The sequence below is a fragment of the Phyllostomus discolor genome, chromosome 11 (genome assembly GCF_004126475.2).
Source record: "Phyllostomus discolor isolate MPI-MPIP mPhyDis1 chromosome 11, mPhyDis1.pri.v3, whole genome shotgun sequence".
In the NCBI taxonomy this organism is placed as follows: Eukaryota; Metazoa; Chordata; class Mammalia; order Chiroptera; family Phyllostomidae; genus Phyllostomus; species Phyllostomus discolor.
The window spans coordinates 74,925,240-74,942,144 of record NC_040913.2 but is presented as its reverse complement, the minus strand read 5'-3'; positions in this window follow the sequence as shown (position 1 = coordinate 74,942,144).

The following is a 16,905-nucleotide window of genomic DNA, read 5'->3' as shown; positions in this document are numbered from 1 at the left end:
ATACTTTTCTTCTTTATACTTTTCCTGCTCCAAATTATTTAGCACTTTCCTCAAACTATGTACTTTTTTATTCCATTACTTTATTTTACTTACAAGTTTATAATTACAAAGACCTTTAATTCTTTGTATTTTTTCTGTCCTATCGAAATTCTACTTATTCCTTGAGGAACCAAGTCATACCTTCTTTGGAATTTTCTCTAATTCCAAGATCAGAATTGATTTCTACACCCTTCATGTATATAAATATTTTATTACATTGTTAAGCTGAGTTTGAATATTATACTTGTCTCTCTACTATTCTGAAAGATTCTTACAGCCAAGTATCAGTGTCTTTTTTAGTGTTTATCCCCTAGTTCATTAGCCAACCTTTGTGCTTAAAGGTAGTACCCAATAAAAATTTGACAAATGTGTGTAGAAATGAATGTGTGTACAAATGAAATCTTGAAAAGTGCATGAAAGTAAATGAAAAGTACAAATACTTTCCATTTGTGAAACACACTGCTGGGCATTAGTAATTTACAAAAATGGCTCATGGTATACTCTCTCCTTTCAATGCAAAGTCTAATGGTTTCTCCCTGCATATTCCAATTCATCAAATTTTTGTCATTGTTGTTTGTTATAGTTGTTCATTTATCTCAACTCTTTGAAGAGGTTGGTGTTCATAACTGCCTTTTAACTTTTTAAATATTTTATGACATGTTTTAGGCTTCTCTTGGATTAAGAAGCATCAAACCACTTACCTTAGAAAATGTGCGAGGGATCCAACTAAGACATCCATGGAAACTACACTTGAGAAATAGGAAAGAGTAGTAATATTACCATATAATTATTTCAATTTGTCTATCTTTCAAAGCCAAAAGAATCTTCCTTTGCTTTTTCAGAACAAGAGTAACCACTGTTTCTTACAAACTCATAGAACATGATGTATCACTCATTTGCTAATTACTCGCTGCCTTATTTGGTATTCTGTGTTATTGCTTCCTACTATTATTTATTCTGCTGCTATTTAATTTTAATATGCATATGCCTTATCTCCTTGCTAGAATTTAAAGTCTTCAAATATAAAATCTCTCTTGGGAATTAGTGGTCTGCTCCATATAGTATCAAAATAATAACTCAAAATTTGTTTTGCTTTGTTTTAATTCTTAGAATACACAGTGAAATATTCATGCTTTTATTTGGAGAAGTGGGTGCATTTCTTTTTCTTAGTTTCCTTAATTTAACCCTATTTTGTCTGTTTGACCTTTGCTATCCCTTACTTTTGTGATGGTAATCAAGACACTTGTGGCCAGCAAGTTTCACTTGGTGTGTTTTGATTGAACAGGAACTATCTGGTGAAACAATATGAAAGGGAATTATTTTTTAAAGATTTTATTTATTTTTAGAGAAAGGGGAAGGGAGGGAAAAAGGGAAGGAAACATCAATGTGTGGTTGCCTCTCATACACCCCCTACTGTGGACCTGGTCCACAACCCAGGCATGTGCCCTGATTGGGAATCGAACCCACAACCCTTTGGTTCCAAAGCCAGTGCTCAATCCACTGAACCACACCAGCCAGGTTGGAAAGGAAATTATTTTGTGATTCATCCTATTTTGCTCAGGACTGGAATGTTTGAGCATACATAGTTCTAAAATGGGTTCTGAGAAATGACAAGATTCCCCTCTGTTAATAATGGAGTTTAAATGTCAAGGCTTATAATAAATCACAGTTTTTACTCTCCTGTACGCTAGTACAGTCAGCTATTGTTTCACCCATTTCATTGTTTGCATTTACTATATGTACTGCCAGGAAGGAATTGTTTCCATCTTGGCTATATTCTTGCCTCAGATTCTTAGACTTATATATTATTTCACTGAGGAAGAATTGATAGAAATGAGGGCCTGCAGCTGGATCCTTGCAGCTATTTAGTTAAGATAAATAAATGGCCACAGGAATCACATTTATACCATGGCAATAAACCTGCTCCAGTTTAGAATGAGAGAGTCCTTAACAGAGAAGAAATGGTCTCTCTGCTCCTGTCCATCAGCCCTGACTGCACCCTGCTTAGGACACCAGAATAATCCACCTGTCTTCCTTCACCACCGGCATCGAATCTGGGGGGAGAAAAGAGGAACAGTAGATCAGAAGCAGAGGACAGAATGAAAGCTATTCACAAGATTGGAACACCACCGTTGCTAGGTAGCTCTCTTCCTCTTCTCCCATAACAACAACGCGAATAACAACAACAAGAAAATCGCAACGGCTCCAATTACATTCAGAATGAAAAGTTAAGGAAATATCGGTATTCAGTGTGTTTCCGAATTTTCCGCCAAGCCGCCTGATTCCAGCGTCAGCACTGCCACAGTGCCTCGCTAAGCATCCGCTAAAGAGACCACTGTCCCACTGGCATCACCCTGCCTCGAGTGGGGAGGACAGACAGTTGTGTATTTGCAATGTCAGTTTGCAAGCTGCGCTCCAAGGCCTCTGAAATCCCCAGGTCAGAAAGTCTGATGAGTGAAATTCCTCCGTCAAATAGTCAAAGCTTATGATCTTTAAAGAGGCCTGAACTTCTTTCTCCATGACCACCTGACAGATGGAAAAAGAAGTTTACTGCTGCAGTTTCCGAGGGATGAAAATCTTTGTTAATATTTGTTAGTAACACGAAGCTTGAAATCCTCAGGCAGCGTTTCTCTTCAATTAGTGGGCAAATCCCCTCATGATCCTTTTGTGTGTAGCAGAAGTTAATTCCCGGAACCAGCACTAAACTAACACATAATGACAGCTTCTCCTTCAGCTCAGTTTGGATAACATGCACTGTCAGGTTCAAAATGACGGTCCCATGTCCTGCCACCTTCTGTTCCCTAGCAGTGAGGAACACTGCAGCCAAAGGGTAAAATCTGCTTGAAGTCAATTTGCATTGGTCTGACCCCTGCCCTTGGTTACCGATAGGTGGAGCTGTTGCAGTGCAGATCAATATACATAGGCCTAAACAGACAGCTGCGGAAACTCCTGTGCACTGGAGCACGTATATTCCGGCACACCCTGACAAATAGCAGGGGCCAGTTTTATTTATGTCACCAAAAGTGATATTTATTTACTAAGCAGGTGATCACCTACAAATCAAAACAGCACATTTGCTGAAGACCCAAACTTTGACCTATTTTAGATAAATCTAGGCTTCCTTTTAATCATTTTTAGATTCTTTCCCTTAAATGAGCTTCACTAAAGTTTACTTTTTAAAATTTTTTAAAATATCCATTTCTTTACAATTCCCTCAGCAAGTCCTACTATTAAAGTATCGATGCCTGTCTTAATACATGAGAAACGAGACTTCATTTTTCCCCATCTTTCTCTCCTTACCTGGCTCTGTCTTGGCTTTGAGAGAAATGCTGTCTAATGATGCCACCCACTGCAGACAAGGACAGAAGCTCTGACTTCAGAAATCTATCCATCAAGGGCAAGAAAAAATATCACAACTGGATCAAAGATTGTATATATAATGTGTGTGTGTGTGTCTGTGTGTGTATACTCTTCCCTGTGGAATTCACCCATGTTTTCTTCATTAATGACTTTTCATATTCTGCCTGATAGAGAAAATGAAGCAACGAGTTGAAAATCACTTCTATCTGAAATGCGTTACTGATCAGCTAAAGAGAAGCTGTGAGGAAGTGACAGCTCAATAAGCCCAACCCTCCTGCCTGCTCGGTGCCGGTCCATCTTCCCTTCACGACTGTGGGGGTCATTAGCCAGTGAGGGGTATTGGAGCTCTGCTTCCTGGAGTTATGATTCCACAGAGCATGTAATACAGACCAGTACAAACCCTTCCAAATACATAAGACATTTCTGGATTTTTTGCTTTGTAGAAAAATGATTCTAAGCATTCCACAATTGTCCTGAATAAATTTGGTCATAATTATGGCAAGGCATTAATTTGACACCCAAAATAACTTCCCCCAAAGTCATACTCTTCCCTAAGAAATGCTAACTGAACTGTCTCCAAAAGCCAGCGACACGCTGTCTACGTCATTGATTCTCAACCCTTTTCATCTCATGGCACATATACACTAATTACTAAAATTCTGCGGCACACCCAAAAAAAATTTTTTTTGCTGATCTGACAAAGAAAAACAAGTATAATTTAAATTCACTTACACAGAATGGCTATCATTGTGTTGCCTGTTGTCATTTCATTACTTGACAATTGAAGGGAAAAGAGGTCAGTGCCCTTGACTAAATAATCAGTTAATGCATGTGTTAAAAACTCTCACGGCACATAGGTTGAAAATCTCTACTCTACCTCAGCAAGTGAGAACACGCAAACGTTGGTTCCATAAGATTGGAAGAGATGTGTGGGACAATAGTAATCGGGACACACAGCAGCTACCAAGAGCAATAGCCCACGTTCAAGTTTGGGCCACTCAGTTGGCCTCCACCCCCATTACGTCATCACATTCCTGCCAAGTTCGGTCTTTCTAAGGAGGACCAGAAATAGGTTTGCCACATTCAGCTTCGTGTTCAGCGGATCTAAAACCTAAGCTGGGCACCATCCTAGGTTTCTCGGCATTCTTAAGGTATTCCATTGGCAAGAGTTTCATGATTAATATTTTAAAATAGCTTGTTTCTAAAAGTCTGTCTCCTCCTGTTAGGTAAATAATGCGTTTCTACTTAGGGGAAAGGCGATGGTATCAGAGAAACTGCTCTGGCACACTGACCTCCATCCAAATGGAAAGTTATTGAACCGTGAATTTAATATGATGAAAATCAATTCCTAAACCCCCTACAGCTAAACATTAAGTTTGTTCCTGCTTCCATCCATGATACTATATGTCTCTCTAAATGAGGTCTTTTAAATTTTTCCTTTAAAAAAGTTTTGTATTTCATTTCCAAAGGAAGGAATATTTGTAACCCAATTGAACTAATTTTCCTTAATAGTGCCTTTTTACAGTCAGCTTTTAGTCAGTGCAGGGCGTATCCTAGGCGCCTGCTGAGAATCCCTTCTCCTTCTGATCACTCTTCTCCTCTGCTCCCCATTTTTCATTCTTCAAATAACATTTAAAAAAAAAAAAAAGCCCTGGCTGGCGTAGCTCAGTGGATTCGCAGTGTGGGCTGCGAACCAAAATGTTGCAGGTTCGATTCCCAGCCAGGGTACATGCCTGGGTTGCAGGCCATGACCCCCAGCAACCGCACATTGGTGTTTCTCTCTCTATATATATCTCCCTCTCTTCCCTCTCTAAAAGTAATAAATAAATAAAATCTTTAAAAAATAGATGCCTGTGCTCACTCCAAGACATAATTACTCACTTGCTATGAGAGCAAGAGATTTTAGAACCAGAGGGCCAGTGAAAGATCATAGTTTACTGAATTTTCTTAGAATAACACATTCCCAACACATTTCTGCAGAACACTCGTGATGCATTCATTGGTCTCAATCAATTCTATAAGTTCTTAGTCCATGGGGAAAATGACATTTTAAGGCTGTTGTTCTTAGAAATGGTTCATCTCAGCCATCGAACAATATTGTTAATACATTCGTCACTCTCTAAATTTATCGTATCTATTTGCATAGACATTTATTTTCTTTCTTACACTTCATGAAGTCATTGTTAAAAATGCTTGATTGGTATTTGATACGTAGGGACTTACCAAGTAATTATGATGAATAGACAAACCATGTCCCACGCATTATGGTGTTACAGGTGGAAATAATGTAAGAAGTTAATTAATTTTCCTACATAGTTGGGGGCACATGCAAACATCCACTTTTAAAATCAGTGTGCCAGTTTCTTATGAAATTATACTTGCACCTACCATATGACCCAGCATCTGTGAGACCCTGCAATCCCACTGTTAAGTGCTTATGCAAGTGAATTGAGAAGTTACATTCACAAAAAAATCTGTACACTAAAGTTTATAGCAGCCTTGTTTATAATTGCTGAAAATTAGAAATAGTCAAGCTATCCTTTAGGAGGTCAATAAATAAGCTAACCATGGTACCTCCATACAGTGGAGTATCATTCAGCAAGTGAAAGGAATGAGCCATTGATTAAACTTAAATTCACTTTTACTAAATGAAAGAAGACAGACCCTAACGCCCACATATGGTATGGTCTATTTATGTGACATTCTTGAGAAGGAAACACTATGGAGACTGACAGCAGGTATTTGTTTGAGGGGTTTGAGGAGAAGGGGGAGCGCAATGGGATGTACAGGGCAGGACAGATCTTATGGCACCACAGAGGCATGCACGTGACTGTGTGTTTGTCAAAACCCATGAAACTGTGCACCACAAAAAGCGAAGTTTATTACATGCAGTTAAAACAAATAAATGAGCAGAGGACGGTGGGCGGTGCCAGGTGGAATACAGATTCTGACAAATGAATTTAACTGTATTACAAACAGGTAAGAAAATTTCACTGAAGGAAGGGGGCAAAAAAAATCAGATCAGCTGACCTAAGTAAATTCGATAAACAGTGGTTTGTATGGAAAAATAAGACAAAAAAGAACTCCGCATAAACACTGTACTATAGTTGGCAAGTTTATTTTTCAGGGTTGCAGGTTAATAGTTCTGAAATGACTTTGCTTGTATTCTAGAATTTAACAAATCGTCAAAGAAGCTGTTGTTTCTCGCTGCCAAAGAAAGAAATTACAAAATCAAATGGAAGGTGAGTCACAGTAAGTGATGTTGTATGAATATTCTATATACAGTTCTCTGCATGTGTGTGTGTGCGTGTCTCTCGCTAAAGGAATTGTGTGAGGTGAGCACGTGCAAGAAAAGAGAGAGAGAGAGAAAGAGAAGGAAGAGAGTGGGCAGGTACTGAAATGCAGACATGAGTATATACACGGGGACAGTATCCATACAGAAATGTTTCCCAGTTCTCCGCGGTGAGAGGACCTAAAAGCGATGACAGGCCAGTCGCAGCAAGCATAGCTGGTGCCGAGACCTTGGTGCCTGAATGCCTCTCTTTGGTCACGGGAACCGGAACTCAGTCCAGGAGACCCAAGATGGTGCGGGAGCATCTGGAAGTGCCAGAAATTAAAGAAGTGCTTGAAGAAATGTAGGTATCTCAGTAAGAGACACAAGCTCCCAACAGACAGCACTGGAGCAAAATAAATAAAGGAATTATCACATTATAACACCAAGAATAATATAAATGTCCATGACATGCTGATATAGATAAATGAGAGAGGACAGACATAATAAGTAGGGAAATGGACAAGTGTTCTTTATAGAAGTATCCCAAATCAAAAAGGAATGAGGGAAACAGAAAAACACTATTAGGTCACCAGAGTAAATCTGGCTTCTTGCAAGATTTACCAATAGATACTAAAATGAGTGAGCAAACTGTAAAGGGAAAACAGGGTAAATGAATGGTCTCAAATCATCTCTCCTGTAATGCTTATTAATTGCCATCATGGCTTTTAATATATTCCCAGAAATTCTTTAGTACTCCTTCCTACAGAAGGTGGACCGTAATTCTCCTCCTCTGAAATGTGGGCTGAACTTAGTGAATCACCGAACAGACTATGGAAAGAAAAAAAAATAGTAACAGTAGACAAACCTGGCAGACAATGGAGTAACAAAGTGTTTGAGGCGACCATCACCAGCAATAAGTCACAATGCTAACATGTACCCTCTGGAGCAATGTGATGATAACGGCACTTTATCTCTTTAGTGTTCTTTCCCAAAATTCATAACCACCACTCCATCATGAGAAAACCTGAGACAAACACAAATGGAGGTACGGTCTGCAGAATGCTTGTCTAGCACCCTTCAAAAGTGTCAAGGTCACGAGCCGAAACAAAAAAAAGAAAGGAAAGGAAAGACTGAGAAGTTGTCAGATTGGTGGAGACTAATATTGGTGGAGACTAGAAGAAAACCAAGTTAATTAATAACAGATGTCCAATGGGTAGTGAAGACCAGAGTTGACAAAGGATACCATGTTGATGCCATCAACAGGGGAGCAGATTAGAAATTGGGTGCTGGAGGATGGTTAAGATTTAGAAATTAAGAAGGTACAACATGAATAAAGTCATAGCAGCTGAAATGCACAGCTGGGTGAAGAGAGCTGTGACTAAATCTCGGGCCAGAGAATAATAGAAGGCAGAGTTAGCCAGCCTCTGTTATTGTATAAATAATGGTTTTGCAGTGCAAGCATCTTATTTAATTACTTGCAAGATTTATTTTTCTAAATGAAAATGTCTTTACCCTTATTCCTAGATAAAAGAGTGAGTTCCATGCTGTAATCCATCAACTTGTATATCTAGTGAAGACATGGCGTTTGTTGCGATTTGGTTTGGGGCATGTTTTTCAGCTATCAGGGAATTCATTACTGGCTAAAACAGTTGATAAAACATCTATTTAAGTCATTGTCTCGGCAGGAGGTTGAGTGGAGACGTTAAAGTCGTTGAGTCGGGTTGAAGTCTTATGACTGGGCTAGAACAGTGAGAAATGATGTGGGCTTCTCTAGATCACTAAGGGTTTGTGTTGTGTCCTTTTTGCTTTTGTCAGTCAAAGACGCTTCTATGTGCTCCAGAGTTGCTGTCCTCGGCTACTGGCTATTCTTCCTCACAAGATAGGTTCTACTCAGAAGTTGTGTCATACTTGACCTTGAGGGACTGGAGTCATCTTTACCCGTGATGTTCATGGTGTCTCTGTAAGACTGAACACTTGTGCTACAAGGAGTCTGCCCTGAATGACTGTGGCATTGTGCATTTTCACCTGCCCTATGATCCTTGTCTGGGAAGCTTCCTGCAGCACTCCCAGCGCCCTCTGCGGTCTCCTTCAGTGTGCCCCACCTTTTCCACGTAGACATTTTATGGGGGAGATACAAAGCTAGTTCTCCAGGGCAGCGATTTTCACCGGTGTGCTGCAAGAATGTTTAAAACATGCAGTCCTGACCTCGTTTCCCTTAGATTGTCAAATACAAGAATGACAGCAGCCAACACAACAATAGCTGTTCGGTGTGAATGAATCAAAATTGTAACTATTTTTGTCACATTGGCAAAAAATGCAGTATATTTTTTGGTGTGCCACAAAATTTTAGTAATAGTTTGTGTGCACTATAAGATGAAAAAAGATGAAGATCTCTGCTTTGGGGGGCGAGCATGCTCATTAGTGGAAGTTGGGCTAATGATAGGGACCACAGAGGATGCGTGGAAGGGAAGTCCCTTCATTCTGTTTGTTTCGTTGATAATCGTTAGAATGCCTGGCAGAGTGTTTCTGAGTATCAGTCTCACCATCCAAATGCAAACACACATTTACCCTCCTCATTGCAATCAGCCCTTAGACACACACCACACACACACACACACACACACACACACACACAGCTCTTATTACAGGGAATCGAGCCTGGAAACAATCCTCAGCTTTTGGAGATGAAAATTCACTCTTTCTTGCTAGTAATGAAAAGTGTAAAAATGTGCCCATAAAACCTCTGTCTCCCAGGAATTTACTGCTGCTCAAGCCAAGATCTCACCGGTTACAAATTACTGAGGCAGGGGAGGGAGACTTCCCATGGCTTGAGGCATCTTTATCAAAACCCACGTGAAAATACAAACAGTAGGTGACAAAGTAATCCTGAAAGTGAGTATATATTTTGCACACCTCCTCAGTGTGATCAAACGTGGATAACTTTTAATAAGTCTACTTTTGTTCTTAAAATTAATTATGGGCCAGTCCAGAGAACACTGAAGATTAGCTCCTGCCTGACAGGAGTGTCTTATTGTAGAGGCTGGCAGGAAAGCATTTCCTAGGATATGGACTTAATTAAACTGAAAATACAGCATGTTAAGGTTAAAACCTTAGACTCACAGTGTGGTTTGATCCAGCAAGGGGAAAAATGCCTTTTAATACATGCAGAAAATAATGGTGCATAAGAATGTGAATTTGGTGCCAATGAGGGATCCCCACCAGCATTCCAGAGGCCAAGAGAAGTTCAGTTCATTGGAACCAAGGGCTCTGGGCATCTCCCTCACCCACCTGGTACCTCAGCCTGTCCCAGAAGTGCTCCATCCTCTGCAGCTGCAATTTTCAACTGGTGTGCAGCAAGAATTTTTAAAACATGCCGTACCTGGCTATTTAGTCAGGGTCACTGAACTCTTTTCCCTTAGATTGTCAGATAATAAAATGACAACAGCCAACACACCCATAGCCAGCAATGTGAATGCGTCACAATTACACCTATTTTTTGTCAGGTCGGCAGAAAATATAATACTTTTTTTTGATGTGCCTCAGAATTTTAGTAATTAGTTTATGTGTGCCACGAGGTTACAAATGTTGAGAATCACTGCTCTGCAGAGAGCTGCATGATGCCCCATGCAGACCTTGGCGTGGCTGTGCAGTTTCAAACACAATCTTTTTTTTTAAGTGGTTTCCATCCTGTGGACGCTCTATCTTCTGAAGGTCAAGAAGCATTGCACCTCAGAACCGATTTTCCTTCTCTCTTCTGCGCTCCTGAATTTGCCTGCGTGAATTCTCTCAGCTCTCCCCTGTGCTCTGAAATCCTTTCTCCTTGGCAGACACACAGCCAAAACTCTCTGGAACTGAGTCCCTAAGAAAACTGACATACAAACCTCTTTTTCATGCGCGGCGCCAAATGGGAGCAAAAACTGTCTGCTCCTACTCACAAATTCTGTTTCATTTCAACAAGAAAGCACGCTCCTCCTCTGTCTCTCCCTCACACACACTCACACGCATCCACTCACAGAAATTATCTGACTTTCAAGGCATGATCAATAGGGGGATACACTGCTCGGGAAAGCTGCAGAGTGGGCCTCCTGCATCTAGCAGGCGGTGGCGACTCTGGCAAAGCCGTTCCTGGAAGATCCAACAGAGGGATCAGCAGGAAGCCTGACTTCAGTCACCGGGAGAGGAAGCCAGTGAGTGCTGGCCGGCTGAGTTGGTACCCACACAGTCACATCCCCAGCTGAAGAAGTTGCAGGGTGTCCTGACACGATAGCGTGACATGAGATAAATAGATGCACGGATGAGAAATCACTGAGGAAAATAATTGCACCTTGCACAGAAGGATAGTGTGACATTTCTGGATCGCCAACTGCCTTTTCTAGGAAATCAGTCTCCAGCATCAAAAAGTCTTGGAGTTAAAGTTTGATAAGGTTGAGGGATTTTATTCTCTTTCTTAAAAAAAAAAAAAAAGAAAAGAAAAGAACAAAGCAATAGTCAAACAAAAAAATGTTTACTAGGGAAACAATACCATGGCTTCCTTCACACCTTAGATGAGAACCTCAGAAATCAATTTACAAGGAATGTCTTGCTTTTCTTGTGAATTAGGAGCTCTGCAGATGAAAAATTCTTTTCTTTGACTTCAATTTTTGCTGCAAAACTGAGAAGCATCTCAGCTGATGTTCTTGAAAGCTCCTCCTGTTAAGAGTACATGATGCCCAATTTTTTGATAAAATAATTTTTTCCTGTCTTATGAACACCCCTTCAATTTTTCCCTCTTTGATGCTACAGCAAATAGTAGGAAGATGTCTACATTCAAGGGGACTTTGTCATCAAAGTCTCTGTAGACGTCATGCTCAAATCTAATCTGAATAATTTGAAATACTACTTAATGAAATCATTTCCTTTGCTTCAAAAAAAAGGAGCATCAAGCTTTGAAAGATGATAATTCTGTTATTGCATTTCATTATGATTACCCTTTAGGTAATCAGGAATTACCTTCCTTTAACCTTTAGTTCTGTCTTGGTCTGTAGCTAAAGGATTTGCCAAAGGCAGAGGGGAACGGGCGTTCTCACTCTCCATAAAACAATGTGTTCTTCAGTGTGCATTTCAAGGTGCACTCTCTCATCCGTTTCCACTTTGCTTCCCTTACTTGGGTGGCTTCCTCTTCACTAGCACTTGCATTTTGAAGACGGTTGTTTAGGATGAAGAAGTGACTTTCAGAATCAGGAAGACACCACTTTTTAAACGGAAGAGAAGAGGTATGTGCCGCGCTGATGCTCCATCACGTGTTACTCTGCTTCTTCCTCATGATAACCACGTGACAGACACCGCCACTGATCCCCAGTGAGAGGTAAGGACACGGGGGCGTGGGGGCGCGCAGGGTTTATGTTACTCAGGCGCAGCTCGGCTGAGAGGCGGGACCCCAGTCCAAGCTTCCAGGACTCCCGAGCCTATCTTCCCTCTGCCACACTGTCCTGCGTCCCGGGGCCATTAATGGATTTGTGAGAACTAGCAAAAGAGGCACTGGGAATCTAAAACTGGGCATTTTTTATATGCTTGCCTTTCAAATGAAATGTTAAGTACTTAAAAATAGCATTTTTATTGTTTAAGCTTCAGTATTTAATGTTAGTGTTGTAGGGATTTTTTGCTGAGCACACTCAGCAAAACAGTAATGTAGTATGAGTACATTAAACCAGCGCGTGTAAAATCGTCTGTGGAAACTGATCAATATCTATTTTTAACCCTAAAAAAATGCAGAGAGCTTTATCCCTCATTAGCATCTTCAGGATCTTTGGTAAAAAAATAAAAATCCTAAGAAAAGTTGTTGTGCTAACGGCCAGACACTCACTAGAAGGAAGCTTGCCCTTCAATTACCCAAGCCGCGTGGGATTTTCAAAGCACACCATGAATGATAAAAAGTGTTTCCTTTTCTGTTGGTAAGAGAAATCCACATTTAAAATAAAAATACATAAGTCTACCTTATATTGGTAACAAAAGCAAGAAATAGTTTTGAATCTTAACTCTTTGTGTAAAGCATCTATAAATATACCTAGATCAAAAGGCAAAGAATCAGATATAAATATAATCTCAGCATTTTATCCTTAATATCTAATTCCTCTCAGCATCTAAGCCTTAAAAATCCAACTCATTCATCTCGTTTTGTTGACAATGTGAGTTAAAATTCTGTCTATGGAGGAGAAATCAGGAACCATATACAATAAAATCTATATAGCAATAATTTGTACCATCTAACTGAATTATCATTTTAATCTTTTTAATTATAATACTTTTTATGGACAGTAATTATTAGAGTACTATTAAAAAGACTGGCTGAATATCGTGCCAGTATTAGAGATAGAAGATGCAGAGAGTGGAAAGAAGATAGTTTTATATTGCCCATACCTGATTTGAATGTGGAAGTGTATGTACGGACTGCTTCTATATCAGCATTGGGCAAAATACACTCAAGAGGCTCCACCCACTGCCTGTTTTTGTAAATAAAGTTTTATTGGAACACAGCCAGACTCATTTTTCACATATCAGCTATGGCTGCGTTCATGCACAAACAATGGCAGAACTGAGTAGCTACAACAAAGACAGTCTGGCCTGCAAAGGCTGCCAATCCCTAATTTACATCTGACACATACTACTTCGCAGTTTTTGTAGGACCTACTTTCACTACAGATCTTTCCTGAATTTGTTGCAGCAACAAATTCTGGAGGTAATTCTGTAAGTTGATGAACAGGTAAATTCATGTACTTGAATAAATTCATATATTTGAATAAACTCTGTGATTATGTTTTGGATCAACATGATGAAACTGACAAATTAGTATGTGTATATATATAGACATATGTAAATATGTAATCCATGCAGACATATGTAAGTCCTATAAGTAGATGGAGTGATGTGTTATATAAGCAAATATGCCTATATATAGGCAAATGTTCATATAAACTCTAGGAAGATGGAAAGTTGCTCCTTAACAGCTATGAGGCCTTAACCTTTCTAGGCCTCAGTTTTCCCATTGGTAAAATGGTGATAATGGCAGTCATAGTATTGCATGCTAGCATAATATTGCTGCAAAGATAAAAATAAATGCATGTTTAGCAGATTGTCCAACTCAATGTAGGTACTTAATACACGTTAGGTTACTATCTTCATTGCTGTTGTCATTATTATTGCGAATCCTTGCCCACAGGCAGGTACCTCCATCCATCCTGAGAGAAGGTGGGGTATCTTTTCTGTAGGGAAAGCTCGATGTCATTATCAGATCATTAACTCTGCCATCTAGACAACCAGTATGGAAAGCAAACGAATGAGCTTATCCAAGGGCCAATAATCTGAACTCCAGATTCTTGTCAAAGCATAATCACAATCTAGATTAGCTCTTATCCAACTCACGTGAAAAGGAAACACAGAATGATTGTTACGAGTCAAGGGTAGATAAGGCACATACTAATCATCCATTTTTCTGGGCTTCCTTGAGTTTGCTGGTAAAGAGAACAGATAATGTAGGATGCATTTCCTTCATCTTGCATTGATTTATCAGGTGCCGGGCAACACCTTGGGGACATCACAAATAGCCTAACCCTACGGAGAGTTAGTTGCTTTAGCAGGGATCATTTCACAACCAATGACATTTGGAATCTGCTTTTTTTCCTGTACCTCTTCCTGTCATCAGCTCAACCTGGTTTTCAAATTATTGACACCAGGTGATCATTTCTAGGCTCTAGTTCTGGTTTCTCTGTTAAATGGCTTTTGTCATTTTCTATGTATTTCATCATCTCAGTGTTCAATTCTGTTTTCACTTTACTGCAGGAAATGAGCAAGGTTAATTCACTGCTTCACCAGCAAAGCAGCTCACCACCAGCTCCCGCCAGTCTTCACCCCTTTGCTAGTACCAGACCAGATATAATAAAGTACGCTCCCTGAGTTAAAATCTAACATGACACCCTTACTTTTATTTAGAACCACTATAAGAAAATCTTCATGAAGTAAGTTTTTGCACCTTCTACCAATTTTCCTTTTGAAGAATTTGTTCATTATTAACTAGGAAATCTAGTGTCATGATTTGTCAGGTTGTTTTGCACAAAATTTAGCACCAGATAAGTCTCTTCTATATAATGTAAATACATGCTTTTTCAGACTTTGAAGACAATATAAACTTTTCTTTCTATCTATCTATCTATCTATCTACCCACCTATCTATGGTATCTATCTATTGGCTTAATACCTAAAGCTCAGACTAAATAGGACATTTGAGTGCACTGCCTAATCCAAGTTTCTATGAGAATTTTCATTTTGTTTTCTATGAATTCACAGATCTCTTTTTTAGGACCTAAGAGGAATATGAAAAGAACCCACTATATCTATATATCTATACCTATACCTATATCTATATATCTATATCTATCTATATAATTTTATATGCTATGATTTCTGAATAGTACCCTAGAATTAATACTCACACTTAAAATTTTAGTGAAGTGATAAAGATGTACCTATAATTGTTCATCATCTTGAATTATCCTGGAATCTTAATTTAACAAATTGTCCAGTAACTTTGATAATCACCAGTGGGAAGTAAATACATTAGGAACAAGTTAAACACCCTATACAGAATGGGATTGGTGATTATTAAATACAACGGATATTGAGTTAGTTTCTCAAACTAATCAGTGGTGTGTTTTGTTTTGTTTTGTTTGCTGTGACCATATTCCTCTAGAAGTTGTGGAATCTCTCACTCAGATGCAGGAAAGTTTTTATTGAGCTATAATTACCATACAGCATTTTCTTCATTTCAGGTGTAGAACAGAATTATTACATATTTGAATATTGTGAAATGATTACCACAAATGTGCAGTTAACATCCATCCTTATATATACTTACTTTTTAATTTAATTTAATTTTATTTTATTTTATTTTAAGGTCTACTCTCTTAGCAACCTTCAAATATACTATAAATTATTATTAGCTATAATCACCATGCTGTACATTGCATTCCTATGACTTATTTATTTTAAAACTGAATGTTTATACCTTTTGATTCCCTTCCCGGATTTTGCTTATCCCCCACCCCTCACCTCTGGCAACCACTAACCTTTTCTGTGTATCTGTGAGCCTGGGGTTTGCTTGGTTCTGTTTTTAGGTAACATATAAATGGGGTTATACAGTGTTATCTCTCTGTAACACCCCAGAGAGGTCGGGCTTATTTCACTCAAGGTTAACACATTGTTATAAGTGGCAAAATTGTATTCGTTTTTATGGCTGAATAATATATATAAATATATGTCATGTATAACATATATAACATGTATATCATTTATATGCATATATAATATGTGTATATATGCCATATCTTCTTTATTTGTTCATCCAACAATAAACACTTAGGTTGTTTCCATACCTTAGCTATTGTAAATAATGCTACAATGAACATGGGGAGGGATTTTTTTTCAAATTAGTGTCTTTATTTTCTTCAGATAAATACTCAGAAATGGCACTGCTGGATTATATGGTAGTTCTGTCTGTAACTTTTTGAGGAAAGGACGCTCCATGCTGTTTCTGTAGTGGCTGCACCAATACATTCCCACCAACGGGTTTCCTCTTCCCCACATTCTCACCAACAGATTTCTTCTCTTTCTGGTCGTAGCCATCCCAACAGGTGTGAAGTGAGATCTCATTGTGGTTTTATTTGTATTGTGCTGAGGATTAGTGACGTTGGACATGTTTTCATGTACCTGGTCACCATCTGTATGTCTTCTTCGGAAAAGTGTCCATTCAGATTCTCTGCCAACTTGTAGTCAGAATGAGGTTTCCTTGTTTATTCATGTGTTTTGCTATGGAGTTGCATTAATTCTTCTGTATTTTGGATATTAACTCTTATGAGATGTATGATTTGCAAATATTTTCTCCCATTTAGTAGGTTATCTTTTCAATTTTTTTGACTGTTTCATTTGCTGGGCAGTTTGTTGTTTCATTTGAAGCTGTCCCGCATATTTAATTTCACTCTTGTTGTCTTTGCTTTTGGAGTCAGATTCAAAAACTCGTTGCCAAGACCACATAGTTTTCATTGTGAAGTTTTTCTAATTTTTTTCTATTCTTATGATTTACAGTAAGACATGGACATAATATGGACATAGTAGTGACCTAACACACATTCTCAATAATTTCTACTTTAAAATGTATGTGATTATGCCTCCATATGTGCTTGAAAAAAGAGAACCTCATTATA